Raw genomic sequence first — 14,027 nt, forward strand, 5'->3', positions numbered from 1 at the left:
GTAAAAAAAATTTACTATAAAAAGTTAAATTACTAATATGGATATTGTTGGAAATAGCTAAGGAATCGTATGTATCTTTTATTGAGTGTGTGAATAAAGTCTCATATTAATAGTTGAAAAGATTAAAAAATTATATATATAAGGTATGTGATGTAAGACTTTTTAAAGCAAATCACGTGAACTTAGTTTAAAGCAGATAATATCAATAGTATTTTGAGCTAGTTAATGCGAAGAAAGAAAGAAATTCTTGTGGGTCCATCTTTTTCTCCCTTTATTTTTGTAGGTCCTTTTTCTATCTTATTTCCTTGTCTTATATTAAAGACAAAAGTATTATTATTAGGAAGAAGATTTTTTTCCTTCTTATATTAAATTGTTCATTTGGTAAAGAGCTAGTAAAAGAGACTAACCTTGCACATATGAGAAATGAACTCACAAAGTTTAAATATCTCTTGTCAAACACACTAATGTATCATCTTCATCTTTGAAAATGTTCTTCTCTTCTTATTTTTTGGGAAATATTTTTTTCCAATCTTCAAATCATAGTCATGAGCGTATGTACGTATTCGCAAGTGATTGTGAAATCTTAGTCGGATCACAATTGCTTTCAAGGCAATGATTTGTTATGAAATATTATTGTTTGTGATAGTTATCTCGTTAGCTCATTAGTTTGTTAAATCTCTATTCATAACGTATAAATAAATCATTATAAGTGTAAATAAAAAATAAAAAAAAATCTGATGGTTAAGTGTTTACAAAGAAAATGCTTTGAATATTCTAGAAAATATTTAGGTTGTGGACAATAAAAATCCATCAATTTTATGAGAAATTCCCGATAATAATAAGATGTATAATTTATGATTATTGCAAATCCGCTTCCATAAAATAATTTTTTTTTAAAAAGTCTACCTTTAGAGAGAAAACAGTACTTTTGGATTAAATTGTAGGTTCAACTTTGTGAAGACAACAAATATTTGGTACTTTGTTTTTAGCTAAGATTCGAAAACATTTTGGTTTGATTTATGGAAGACAATGGTTTTAATACGAGGAACAATTTTATAATAAAAACTAATTACGATTGTTGAAAAAAAATTCTGAATGTTTTTCCAAAAATTGAAAAAAGTAATAATGAAGATAATTTTGCTATATTTAACCATACAATATATATATATATATATATATATATATATATACTAGTTTTTCGACACGCGCGTTGCACGTGATTATCAATTTAGAAATTTTAAGGGAAGATTTGAATAATAAGCTTTGCACAAAATAATATTGCAGATTCTTTTGTGAATGTTCAATGAGGATCATCATATATATCTCTTATTCACAATTTGGTACCTCATATTCTGCTAAACTTCGAACTCACTCAACGACAATAAATCACACGAAATTTTTTTAAAATGCAAGATGAAGAAGAAGGAGTAGAAGATTAAAAAATATTGTGGTTGAAAAATGAGAGGAAACCCCTCTATTTATAGTCAACAAAGGATAGAATGAGCAAGCGTTTTTTGTGTCTTATCTGAAACGTCATAACCTTTCCAAGAAGTCACAATCCTTTGGAAAAGTCACAACTTAATATAAAAGTCACAACTATTTGGAAAAGTCACAACTCTTTGGAAAAGTCACAACTCGTCGAAAAATCATAACCCTTTGAAAAAGTCACAACTTATCAGAAAAGTCACAACTCATCAAAAAAGTCACAACCTAAGTCAGGGATATATGAATTTATACTACAATAAAAATTAAACAAATAAAAACTTCAACTGGCATTATTATAAGTCATATGAACTTCTATTCATTGAAAACACTGAAATATTAAGAACTAGTAAATCAGTAAAACAAAAAAGCAATGTTTATATAGTAATAGCTATTTTGAAGCAAACTTCCTAACAATCTAAATCACATAAGTAACATTGATAAATAATGTCATTCTCTTGTCTTGGGCATCAGAAAAATAAATCGTGACAATTCTCTAACTCTTGAGAAGTTGAATAATTTTGGAAAAAGATATTCAGAAGTATATAAATCTACATCACAAGAGAAATTGTTAACAAAAGCAAATGAATTTAGACTACAATAAAAATTAAACTAATACAAACTTCAACTGACGTTACTACAAGTCATATAAACTTTTCTTCGTCGAAAATACTTAAATATTAAGAAATAATAAATCAATAAAATAAAAAGGACAATGCTTATATAGTAATAATTATTTTGAAGCAAACAACCTTACAATCTAAATCACATAAGTAACATTGACAAATAAAGTTATTCTTTTGTCTTGAACATCAAAAAACAAATCATGACAATTCTCTAAATCTTGAGAAGTTTAATAATTTTTAAAAAAGATATTCAGAAGCATAAATCTACATCACAAGAGAAATTGTTAACAAAAACAAATGAATTTAGACTACATCATGTTAACTTCATATATTGGAACATTACATACTATTGTATATACTAAGAAAAAAATAAATATTATATCATCAAAATTATTTTCCTCAAGTACCCGATTAAGGAATATACCCTCTTACGATAGAACAATTTACTCTATCAGAATAGTGGTACCTCATATTCCGCTAAACTTTGAACTCACTCAATAACAATAAATCACACAATTTTTTTTAAAATGCAAGAAGAAGAAGAAGAGTAGAAGATTAAAAAAAATTGTGGTTGAAAAATGAGAGGAAACCCCTCTATTTATAGTCAACAAAGGGTAGTATGAGCAAATGTTTTTTGTGTCTTATGTGAAAAGTCATGACCTTTCCAAGAAGTCACAACCCTTTGAAAAAGTCACAACTAATTAAAAAAGTCACAACTATTTGGAAAAGTCACAACTCTTTGGAAAAGTCACAACTCATCGAAAAATCACAACCCTTTGAAAAAAGCCACAACTCATCGAAGAAGTCACAACCTAAGTTAGGGATATTATAGTAATTTAACATTCAAGTTAGGAGTTCATGCTTTTAAGGTAATATATATATACCATAATTTATCATATTTATGCTACAACAATTTTGATAATCAAATAGTGTTTACACGGTTTTACACCAACAATGTTAATTAATTATCACCGTTAACAACTTCTATTGATAAATAATTAAAAAAAATCATTTAATTACATTTTTTTAAAGTTAGTTATAGACTATTTGGCGACAAATTATATATCGACAAATTTCCTAAATCCTAACCAACTCCACTTTCTTATTTGTAGTAACTAGATATGGGACCCCGTGCTAGCACGGGGCCCAATATATGTTACTGTTTCTGTTTCAATTTATGTGGTACATATGAAATTTGAAGTTAATCAATTTTTCAGTATGTTTTTATATATTTTAAGTTGCTAATTATTTTTATTTAGAGTATGTTTTACGTAAATATATTATAAATCATAATAATTAACAAGTTAATATAAAAAGAAACTTATAAAAAATTCATTGACTTTTGAAATTTCATTTGTATCACATAAATCAAGACAAAGCGAGTAATATATATGAAAATTATATAAAATGTACTATAACTCACAATAATTAGCAACTTAAAATATCTATATATCTATATTTCTCCCAGTTTATGTGGTATAGATGAAAATTTAAAAGTTAACAAAAACTTTTTATATGTTTTCAAATATTTTAAGCTATATTATATTATGATTTATAATACTTTTTACATAAAAAATTTATTTATATAAAGTATAAAATAAAAAATTGTAAAAATGAAAAAATAAATGTCAGCACGAGTCCAATCTATGTTAATTTCTATGTTTTAATTATTGTGATACCGATTGAATTTGGAGAGCCAACTAAAAATTTTTAAAGGATTTTTTTTATAAATTTTAAGTTGTTAATTATTATAATTTATAATATTTTATTTATTTTAAACCAATATATGTTTCTCCCTGTCTCAATTACATGACACATATGGAATTTAGAGAGTCAACTAAAATTTTAAAATATGTTAAGTTGTTAATTATTATACCTTATAGTACTATTACGTCATTTTCAAATAAAATATATATTTTTTTAATTTCAATTTATGTGTCATTGATATAATTACATATATTAAGTAATAAAGAATTAATGTCTAAATTATGTGACACCTATGAATTTTGGAGTGTAAATCAAATTAGTTATATGATTTAAAAAAAATAAAGCGGTTAATTATTACAATTTATAATACATTTTATATATATATATATATGATATTGATATTAGTATTATAATAAATTAAATTTTATTATTTTTAAATTTATGATCTCAATTGTCAGCCTATGCCACATTATAAAATGTTCCAAAGTAGATATCAGATTTACAAAAATGTCGATGCCATCTAAAGTAATAAAATAACATCTAAGGGCATGAACCTATATATATATATATATATATATATATATATAGACAATATGATGTGGCACCTCTCTATGGCCAATATTTCTATTCATTTTTTTCTTCTTTTTTTGACATTTTATCTTTATTTTGTATTTTTTATTTGTATTGTAAAAAAAAAACTAAAAGTATTTATGTCATACCTAATTAATTATGCCCTTTATAACATCCATTACACTAATATAGATTTAAGTAAATGGAAATGGAAGATGAAAAGATAAAAACTATTCATTTTTCATAACTATTTATAATTATTTAGCCTATAAAATAAAATAAAAACAGTTGAGGATTTGTAACAAATAAGAACAAATTTCTTCACTTTGGCTCTTCTTCTTCTGACGATGATGATGAATATTGATATACCGTGAGTTTACGGTATTTCTAATACATTTCACTTACAAGTTGTGTGTGTCTAGGGCCTTTTTATATTGGTTTTTATGTGTTTTTATCATGTTTTGCAGGAAAGGTGTTCCGGCGCGGAAGTTTAGAGACAGCTGAAGGAATTGCAGAAAAAGGGCATCCACGGAGGTGATCTACGAACCGTAGGTCCATTCACGGTCCATAGGTTATGACCGTAGATCAGCAGGCATGGTATTGAGGACAAATCAGGGAAATCTGACCAAGTGTGGAACCACGGTGCCCATTGACGGTCCGTAGACTGATCTACGGACCGTACTGTTGATCCGTAGACTGATACTGCGAGGGTTCCAATACCTGATTTTTGAAGATTCTAAGTATGGAGCTACGAAGGGGATTGACGGACCGTAGGTCGATCTACGGTTCGTACTGCTGGTCCGTCGTTTGCTTCAGAGAAGCTGATTTTTGGATGCTTAAATATTTTCTAAGTCCCGAGTGACGGAAGGGACTTACGAACCGTAGATCCATCGACGGTCCGTAAGTCGGTCTCGTGAATTGAAGACGCGTACCTGAACAAAACTTTCCTTAATTTGTTTCCCTTTTTATTTAGGATTTGTTTTCTATAAATAGGACATGTAAACCTCGTTTTTGGGGGTTAGACACTATTATTCTATTTTTGCTTTGTAACTTTGGAGATTAATTTGCAACTTTAGCAATTATTGATTTCCCAAGTTCGTTTTGAAGATTTTGGCTTTGCAATTCAAGTTAAATTTCTGGGTTTATTATTCTCTTTACGTAAGTTCATGATTTCTTCATCTACAATTATGAATTGTGTTCTTGCCAACATGAGTAACTAAATCCACAATTAGGGTTGTGGGAACCATGATCGATTAACAAAGTATGAATAGTAAATAAGCAATTCTTGACTAGTATTTTGCATGCATTGATAATTCTTTCATTTAAAAGTCTTTTTAACGGTGGCCAACGTTAGAACTCGCCTTGTTACTACTTGTCGGACCAAGGAGGTAATTAACAAGAAAAGAATTATCAACATAGATTTAGTGTGATACTATCTAATAGGCTAGTGTCGATTGGTGCGAAGCAATAACTAAGCCAAACATCGATTATGATGTCTAATATGAGGTAAAGGTAAGGGTTAGTAAATTATACACACGTAGCCGGACCAAGGTGCGGGGTGAAATTCTCTAGATACCGGACTAAGGATTTAGAGATACTTAACTTATCACTTTGCATGTAATACACTAGAAAATGATTGCTATTACTAGGAGTACGGCGTTATGAGATTATGGGGAACACATATACCCTAGTTATTTCTCTTATCTTGATAACAACCAAAGTTGAGTTTGATTATTCAATACCCAAAACCTGGTTATCACGTGCACAAGCCTCTAATGTAAATACTAGAATTGAAATAAAATACGCAAGTCTCAATGATGTTGTCTTTTAAGTAAAAACAAAATCATAAACAGGAGTAAGAAGGGTCGCTGAGATGACAAACAACTACCTCTCAGATCTCCACAGAAAGCCTCGGAAACGAAGAGAATGGAAGGTATCACGAAGATCCGGGCTCGTAACCTACAAAAGATTGTAGAAGCAAGGGGTGAGTACCAAACCACACGGTACTCAACAAGCAAACCTCTAAACACAAGCTAAGGGTACAGAATACGGGTACTCCTTACACCCCATCCTAACCTCCATAGCTACAACCTACATAAAACCAGCCCAACCTAACAATTCACAGTTTACAAATCATACAGCTCAACAACAGCACTCTAACAGATTATATATTCTCAATAACAACTCAATATTCATCGATAACAAGTTTCACAAAAAGGCACTCACAAGATCAGCAACACACAAGATCAAGTTCATTAATAATAAAAATAATGCAATGCAATGAGATGCAATGTCAAGTATAGTGATGCATGTCTGACCTAATGATACACACCCGCTGTCTCTCAGTCCGGGACCCATGGGGGACATATCTGTCCATGCATCCATCGCGGCGCGCGATACGTCCCTCGAAATGGTACATCCTCTTTAATTTCTTATTCTTTCTCAATGCACATAACACTTGTCACAACCATGTCTCAGAACAATGCAAATGACATGTTCACACAAATAATTAGGAGATGACCATTTTCATAACATTGCACAATTCACAACAACACAATTGATCACATTACTCCCAAACATACACCACAAGTAGGTACATGAATTCCATACGCTTAACAAGGGTTTAGAAATCCACTTGCCTTAATCAATCAAGAATTCACTTCGGAACTTGAGCCTTCCCCTTTCGTTGAGCTTCCAAATCAATGCAATCTATTCAAGTACATAGTCACAATAAGATTCCGAAACTAACAACACTCATGTCACTATAGATTTAGCCTAGACCCAAAAACTCATCCGAATTTATAATCAAGTTCTTAAACTTGATGTCAACTGTCAATTAACATGCCAACTTTCATATTTTCCAAGTTTCAAACCTATGATTAAGTTTCAATTTCTCCAATATCATAAATCTAATGATATTCATATAATACCATATATTTAATATTTAATTACCTATCTCAATATGTTAAAACTTGAATTATAACCTGATAATCTATAAGAAAATCGTGAAACCCAACTAAACCCATAACCTCTATTCTCACTTACTGGCCACTGACCATAACCTCAATTTATTTACTTAACAATTATTTTGCCATACCATTTGAAAACAGTAAACAATATGCTTACTTTCTTTGTCGGTTAATTAATATACCTGCACACTATACTTCCATATCTTGATTTAAGTAATTAACAGAATCTATTGCCTTTGAATATAATATGTAAAGGTAAGGCATACAAGCATATATATATTTATATATTATAGACAACAGTGATCTATTCAACACATCTATTATGGAGATTAACATTATTTTGTACTAGAGTAGGAAGAGACAAGGAACATTGAGTCATTGTTAATTATTACCTGAACGTGAGGTAGTCGTTTCTACTCCGGCCGCCGCTTGCGCAGGTAAGTCCCAACTCTTTTTTTTTTCTTTTCTTAAATTATGATCTGAAAGTTTTCAACCCTAATAAATTAATTTATTTTAACCCATGGTAAAGTGGTATAGAGTCTTTAATAAATGATCACTTTAACCCACTAACTATCGATTAATTAACTTAAGTTAAACGAATAGTTCAAAATTTCCAAAAATGACCTTCCGGATCATCACAGATGCAGATGCTTACAGCAAGAGGCTTATTTTCAGGATTGCCATCGGAGGATCCACATGCTCACTTGGCCAAGCTAAGGGTGGTTTGCAAAAGTTGTGTAGGTAGACCAGACTTGGATATGAATGTCATTGGATTACGAGTGTTCCCTCTGTCACTTACAGGTGATGCTGCAGTATGGTTCACTAAGCTTCCTTATAACTCAATTTTCACATGGGACCAACTAGCAGAGGTGTTTAAGGCAAAGTACTATCCAGTGTCTAAGAAGCTCAATCACAAAGATAGGATCAACAATTTTGTGGCATTACCTGGAGAGTCTGTGAGTAGCTCGTGGGACAGATTCACTGCTTTCGTAAGAAGTGTCCCAAACCACCGTATTGACGATGAGTCACTGAAGGAATATTTCTATCGAGGACAGGATGATAACAATAAAGCAGTACTTGACACTATTGCTGGAGGTTCATATGGTGATTGTACATATGCATAGATTACTGAAAAATTGGAGAGGATCTCTCGGAATAATAAAGCGTGGAAAACTAGGAAGTCAGATACTGGGAGAAAGACATTTGTTGTTCATAATGCAACTGTTAACTCTGCAGATGATATTCGTGAGGAGATGGCTCAGATGAGGACAAAGTTGGGATTGGTATTGAAGCATGTGAGTGGAGGAGCAGAAAAGGTAAATGTTGTAAACTACTTAACTCGACCTCCACCACCAGTTGAAGAGTGTTACTATGAAGAGGACACTTATGCGGTGAACGATCAGACGGGGGGTTTCCGACCAAATGCCCAAGGATCCAACACGGAGAATTGGCGCCAAGGTCAAGGGAACCAAGGTCGGAACTATGGAAACTACAACCGCGAGGGTCACTATGTCCGAGATGGGAACTTCAATCGCGACAAAAACTACAACAGGAACAACTATGGCAACAGAAACGATCGGGTTGGACCCTATGTTCCCCCTCAAAATCGGGAATTTGGTGCTAGGGAAGCTGGAGGTAATATGACGTGTATCGAAGATATGCTGCAGAAGATGATGAGAAGGTTTGATGCGATTGATGAGAATGTGAAGGAGATGAGAAACGACTTATCTGGTATTGGTCAAAAGGTTGATGCCCACGCAGTGTCAATAAAGCATCTAGAGCAGCAGATGACGCAGTTGTCTACTACAGTGAACCCGCGTCAACCTGGCATTCTTCCTAGCAACACCATTCAGAATCCAAAAAATGATGGTCATTGTATGGCAATTACTACTCGAGGGGGTAAGCGAACCATAGATCCACCTATGCCGTCTGTGGTGGATACCGAGATTAGAAAAGAAGATGATGTGGTGGAAGTTAGAGAGGAGTCGGAGATTGTGACAGAACAAGAAGTGGAGATATCTCAGAAAGTGGTTCCCATACCTAGACCTCCACCACCTTTCCCACAGAGGTTAGTGAAGAAGACTGAAGATGGTAAATATCGCAGGTTTATCACTATGTTGAAGTAGCTTTCCATCAATGTCCCTTTGATAGAAGCCTTGGAGAAAATGCCTGGATATGCAAAATTCATGAAAGATATGGTGACAAAGAAAAGGTCTGTGAGTTTCGAAGATGATGATATATTGCAGCATTGTAGTGCTATTGCTATAAGATCTCTGGTGCAGAAGAAGGAAGACCCTGGTGCGTTCACGATCCCATGTACTATAGGGTTGTTACACTTTGCTAAGGCATTGTGTGATCTTGGTGCTAGCATCAATCTCATGTCTTTGTCTATTTACAAAAAGTTGGGTCTGGGAGACCCAAAGCCCACTGCAATGCGATTACTAATGGCTGATCGGACTGTAAAGAGGCCCATAGGTGTGCTCCATGATGTGCTAGTGAAAGTAGAATCTTTCATCTTTCCGGCGGATTTTGTGATTCTTGACTGTGAGGTTGATTTTGAGGTTCCCATCATCCTTGGGAGACCATTTCATGCCACAAGGCGTGCGTTGGTTGATATGGAAAAGGGACAGATAAAGTTCAGACTGAACAATGAAGAAACAACTTTCAATATCTGTAGATCCATGAAGCAGAATGGTGAGCTTCAAACAGTATCTGCGATAACTTACAGAGTGGAGAGTGGGTCAGAAGTGCAAATTGAAGAGCGATTAGGTGTTGAGGCACTACCAGCAGTCATGATGAATTTTGGTAGTGATGGTATTGAAGAGTATGATGAGTTGATAACCGCACTTGATAACCGTAAATACCGGTCCAAACCAAAGAAGTATGAGCTAGACATGAAGAATCGCGAGTCACCACCTACAAGACCATCTATTGTGGAGGCACCGAAATTGGAGGTTAAAGCTCTACCACCGCACTTGAGGTATGTGTATTTAGGCGAAGAGAATACTTTGCCGGTCATCATTGCAGCAGATTTGAATGCAAGGCAAATAGAGTGTTTGGTGGCTGTATTAAAGAGGTTCAAGCGAGCGATTGGGTGGACTATTGCAGATATTATTAGGATCCCTCCCGGTATCTGTTCTCACAAAATCCAACTCATGCCAGATCATAAGCCTAGTGTAGAGCACCAGAGAAGATTAAATCCACTTATGCAAGAGGTAGTCAAAAAGGAAATCATCAAGTGGCTGGATGCGGGAGTTATTTATCCCATCTCAGATAGTAATTGGGTATGTCATGTGCAGTGTGTAACTAAAAAGGGTGGTATGACTGTGGTTCCAAATGAAAGAAATGAGATTGTTCCAATGAGGCCTGTCACTGGATGGAGAGTTTGCATGGATTACCGGAAGTTGAATGCGTGGACAGAAAAAAACCACTTTCCTATGTCATTCATAAACCAGATGTTGGATAGACTTGCAGGCAAGGGTTGGTATTGTTTTCTTGATGGGTATTCGGGCTACAATCAAATTTATATAGCTCCAGAAGACCAAGAGAAGACCACCTTCACTTGCCCATATGGTACTTTTGCTTTCAAACGGATGTCATTCAGATTGTGCAATGCTCCAGCGACCTTCTAGAGATGTATGATGTCGATATTTTCTGATATGGTGGAGGACACTATTGAAGTGTTTATGGATGATTTTTCAGTGGTAGGTGATTCGTTTGATCATTGTTTAGAACATCTGGCCGAGGTGCTCAAAAGATGTGAACACTGCAACTTGGTGCTGAACTGGGAGAAATGTCATTTCATGGTAAAAGAAGGTATAGTGTTGGGTCATTGAATTTCAGAGAAAGGTATTGAGGTTGATAAAGCTAAAGTTGAGGTAATAGAAAAGCTTCCATCACCCATCTCTGTAAAAGATGTTAGAAGTTTTCTTGGGCATCCAGGTTTTTATAAGAGATTCATCAAAGATTTCTCAAAAGTTGCACATCCCTTGTGCAAACTGCTCGAGAAGGAGAATAAGTTCTATTTTGATGATGTTTGTCTTAGAGCATTTGGAGAGTTGAAGGAAAAGTTGGTTACAGCACCTATCATTATTTCACCGGATTGGGGACAACCGTTTGAGGTAATGTGCGACGCGAGTGAAGTGGCGCTTGGTGTAGTATTGGGTCAAAGGCGCGAGAAAATTCTTCACCCTATTTACTATGAGAATCATTAACTGTTCAAACGGTTTTTGTGCAAAACTAGAACTTGCCCGGTTAGTCCTCCTTAGACAATTCAATCTAGAGGATAGGAAGTGATCATAGGCCGTTGTTCTGAAAAATCCACAAATTGCCTAGAAGGATTCAACCAAATGAAATAACTGTTTCCTTTGATTCAACTTTGAGCCTAAAAAAATAAACCATTTCTTTCTAAAACCCCGAACTCACTTTCCCATAATCTATTATATTGGCCCCGGTCCCGCCTTGGACATGTGCACTTTGACTTAGGCCAAAAGCCTAAGTTGAGGGTGGCTAATGTAAAAAGTAACTTCAATCTTGGCCCTGACCCGACATCGGGTATTGTGCACCTCAACTAACGGAAAATCCATAAGTTGAGGGTGGCTATGAAACAGGAAACTGAAAGAAAAATGGATATGAAAAGAGTGGAAAAATAATAATAAAAATAAATAAATAAAAGAAAGAAGAAGGGGAAACGTGAGGAAAGGATGTGACCTGTTAAAAGCGAAAGGAACAATAAAATAAAAGGAAAATGAGCTACAAAGTCTAAAGTCACATCCGTGGTTGAAGAAAATCAAGGGAAAGAAGGTAAAGCAATAATATGACAAAAATAGGGCAAAAAGAGGTTAAAAGCCTAGTGTAATGACAAGGAGGGCAGAAAGTCACTAAGCAGTACCCAAATGTACCACACCTGACCCTGAGCCTACGTTACAAGCCAATAAAGTCCTATAGTGATCCTAGAGTCTAGTTTGGAGAGTCTAAGCAGTGAAAATAAGGGCAAGCTTATGGCAGTAAACACTAACTGTATTTGAAATTACTTCTGAGCGTAAGTGTTGAATAAATCCTTGTACCATGAATGAAATTAAATTTTTGCGAAAAGAGGATTTCGTTTGAAGTAAGGGCACTAGTTACATCGTCGGAAAGTTGGTACCTGGGTGACAGTGAGAAGGTGTCTGTTGTGTGTCAGTTGGTTGGTCTGTGTCATGATGTGATCCACATGAGTTGGCTGGTCGAGTCTAAGAGAACGAATGTGCACCCGAACAATGAGGAGGTAGAGAGCCATGTGATTGCTTGAGTTTAGAAATGCTTGCTTCTATACAAGTGTCGTTTAGAGTTGTAGTGCGTCGCTTGAGGACAAACAACGAATTTAAGTTGAGGGTGTTGATATATCGTGATTTTACGGTATTTCTAATACATTTCACATACAAGTTGTGTGTGTCTAGGGATTTTTTCTATTGGTTTTTATGTGTTTTTATCATGTTTTGCAGGAAAGGTGTTCAGGCGCGGAAGTTTAGAGACAGCTGAAGGAATTGCAGAAAAAGGGCATCCACGGAGGTGATCTACGAACCGTAGGTCTATTCACGGTCCGTAGGTTATGACCGTAGATCAGCAGGCATGGTATTGAGGACAAATCAGGGAAATCTAACCAAGTGTGGAACCACGATGCCCATTGACGGTCCGTAGACTGATCTACGGACCGTACTGTTGATCCGTAAAGTGATACTTCGAGGGTTCAAGTACCTGAGTTTTGAAGATTCTAAGTATGGAGCTACGAAGGGGATTGGCGGATCGTAGGTCGATCTACAGTTCGTACTGCTGGTCCGTCGTTTGCTTCAGAGAAGCTAATTTTTAGATGCTTAAATATTTTCTAAGTCTCGAGTGACGGAAGGGACTTACGAACCGTAGATCCATCGACGGTCCGTAAGTCGGTCTCGTGAATTGAAGACGCGTACCTGAACAAAACTTTCCTTAATTTGTTTCCCTTTTTATTTAGAATTTGTTTTCTATAAATAGGACATGTAAATCTCGTTTTTGGGGGTTAGACACTATTATTCTATTTTTGCTTTGTAACTTTGGAGATTAATTTGCAACTTTAGCAATTATTGATTTCCCAAGTTCGTTTTGAAGATTTTGGCTTTGCAATTCAAGTTAAATTTCTGGGTTTATTATTCTCTCTACGTAAGTTCATGATTTCTTCATCTACAATTATGAATTGTGTTCTTGCCAACATGAGTAACTAAATCCACAACTAGGGTTGTGGGAACCATGATCGATTAACAAAGTATGAATAGTAAATAAGCAATTCTTGACTAGTATTTTGCATGCATTGATAATTCTTTCGTTTAAAAGTTTTTTTAACAGTGGCCAACGTTAGAACTCGCCTTGTTACTACTTGCCGGACCAAGGAAGTAATTAACAAGATAAGAATTATCAACATAGATTTAGTGTAATACTATCTAATAGGCTAGTGTCGATTGGTGCGAAGTAATAACTAAGCCAAACATCGATTATGATGTCTAATATGAGGTAAAGGTAAGGGTTAGTAAATTATACACACGTAGCCGGACCAAGGTGCGGGGTGAAATTCTCTAGATGCCAGACCAAGAATTTAGAGATACCTAACTTATCACTTTGCATGTAATACATTAGAAAATGATTGCTATTACTAGGAGAACGG

The sequence above is a fragment of the Solanum verrucosum genome, unplaced genomic scaffold (assembly GCF_900185275.1).
Source record: "Solanum verrucosum unplaced genomic scaffold, falcon-dt-bn FXZP01000235.1, whole genome shotgun sequence".
NCBI classification, from domain to species: Eukaryota; Viridiplantae; Streptophyta; class Magnoliopsida; order Solanales; family Solanaceae; genus Solanum; species Solanum verrucosum.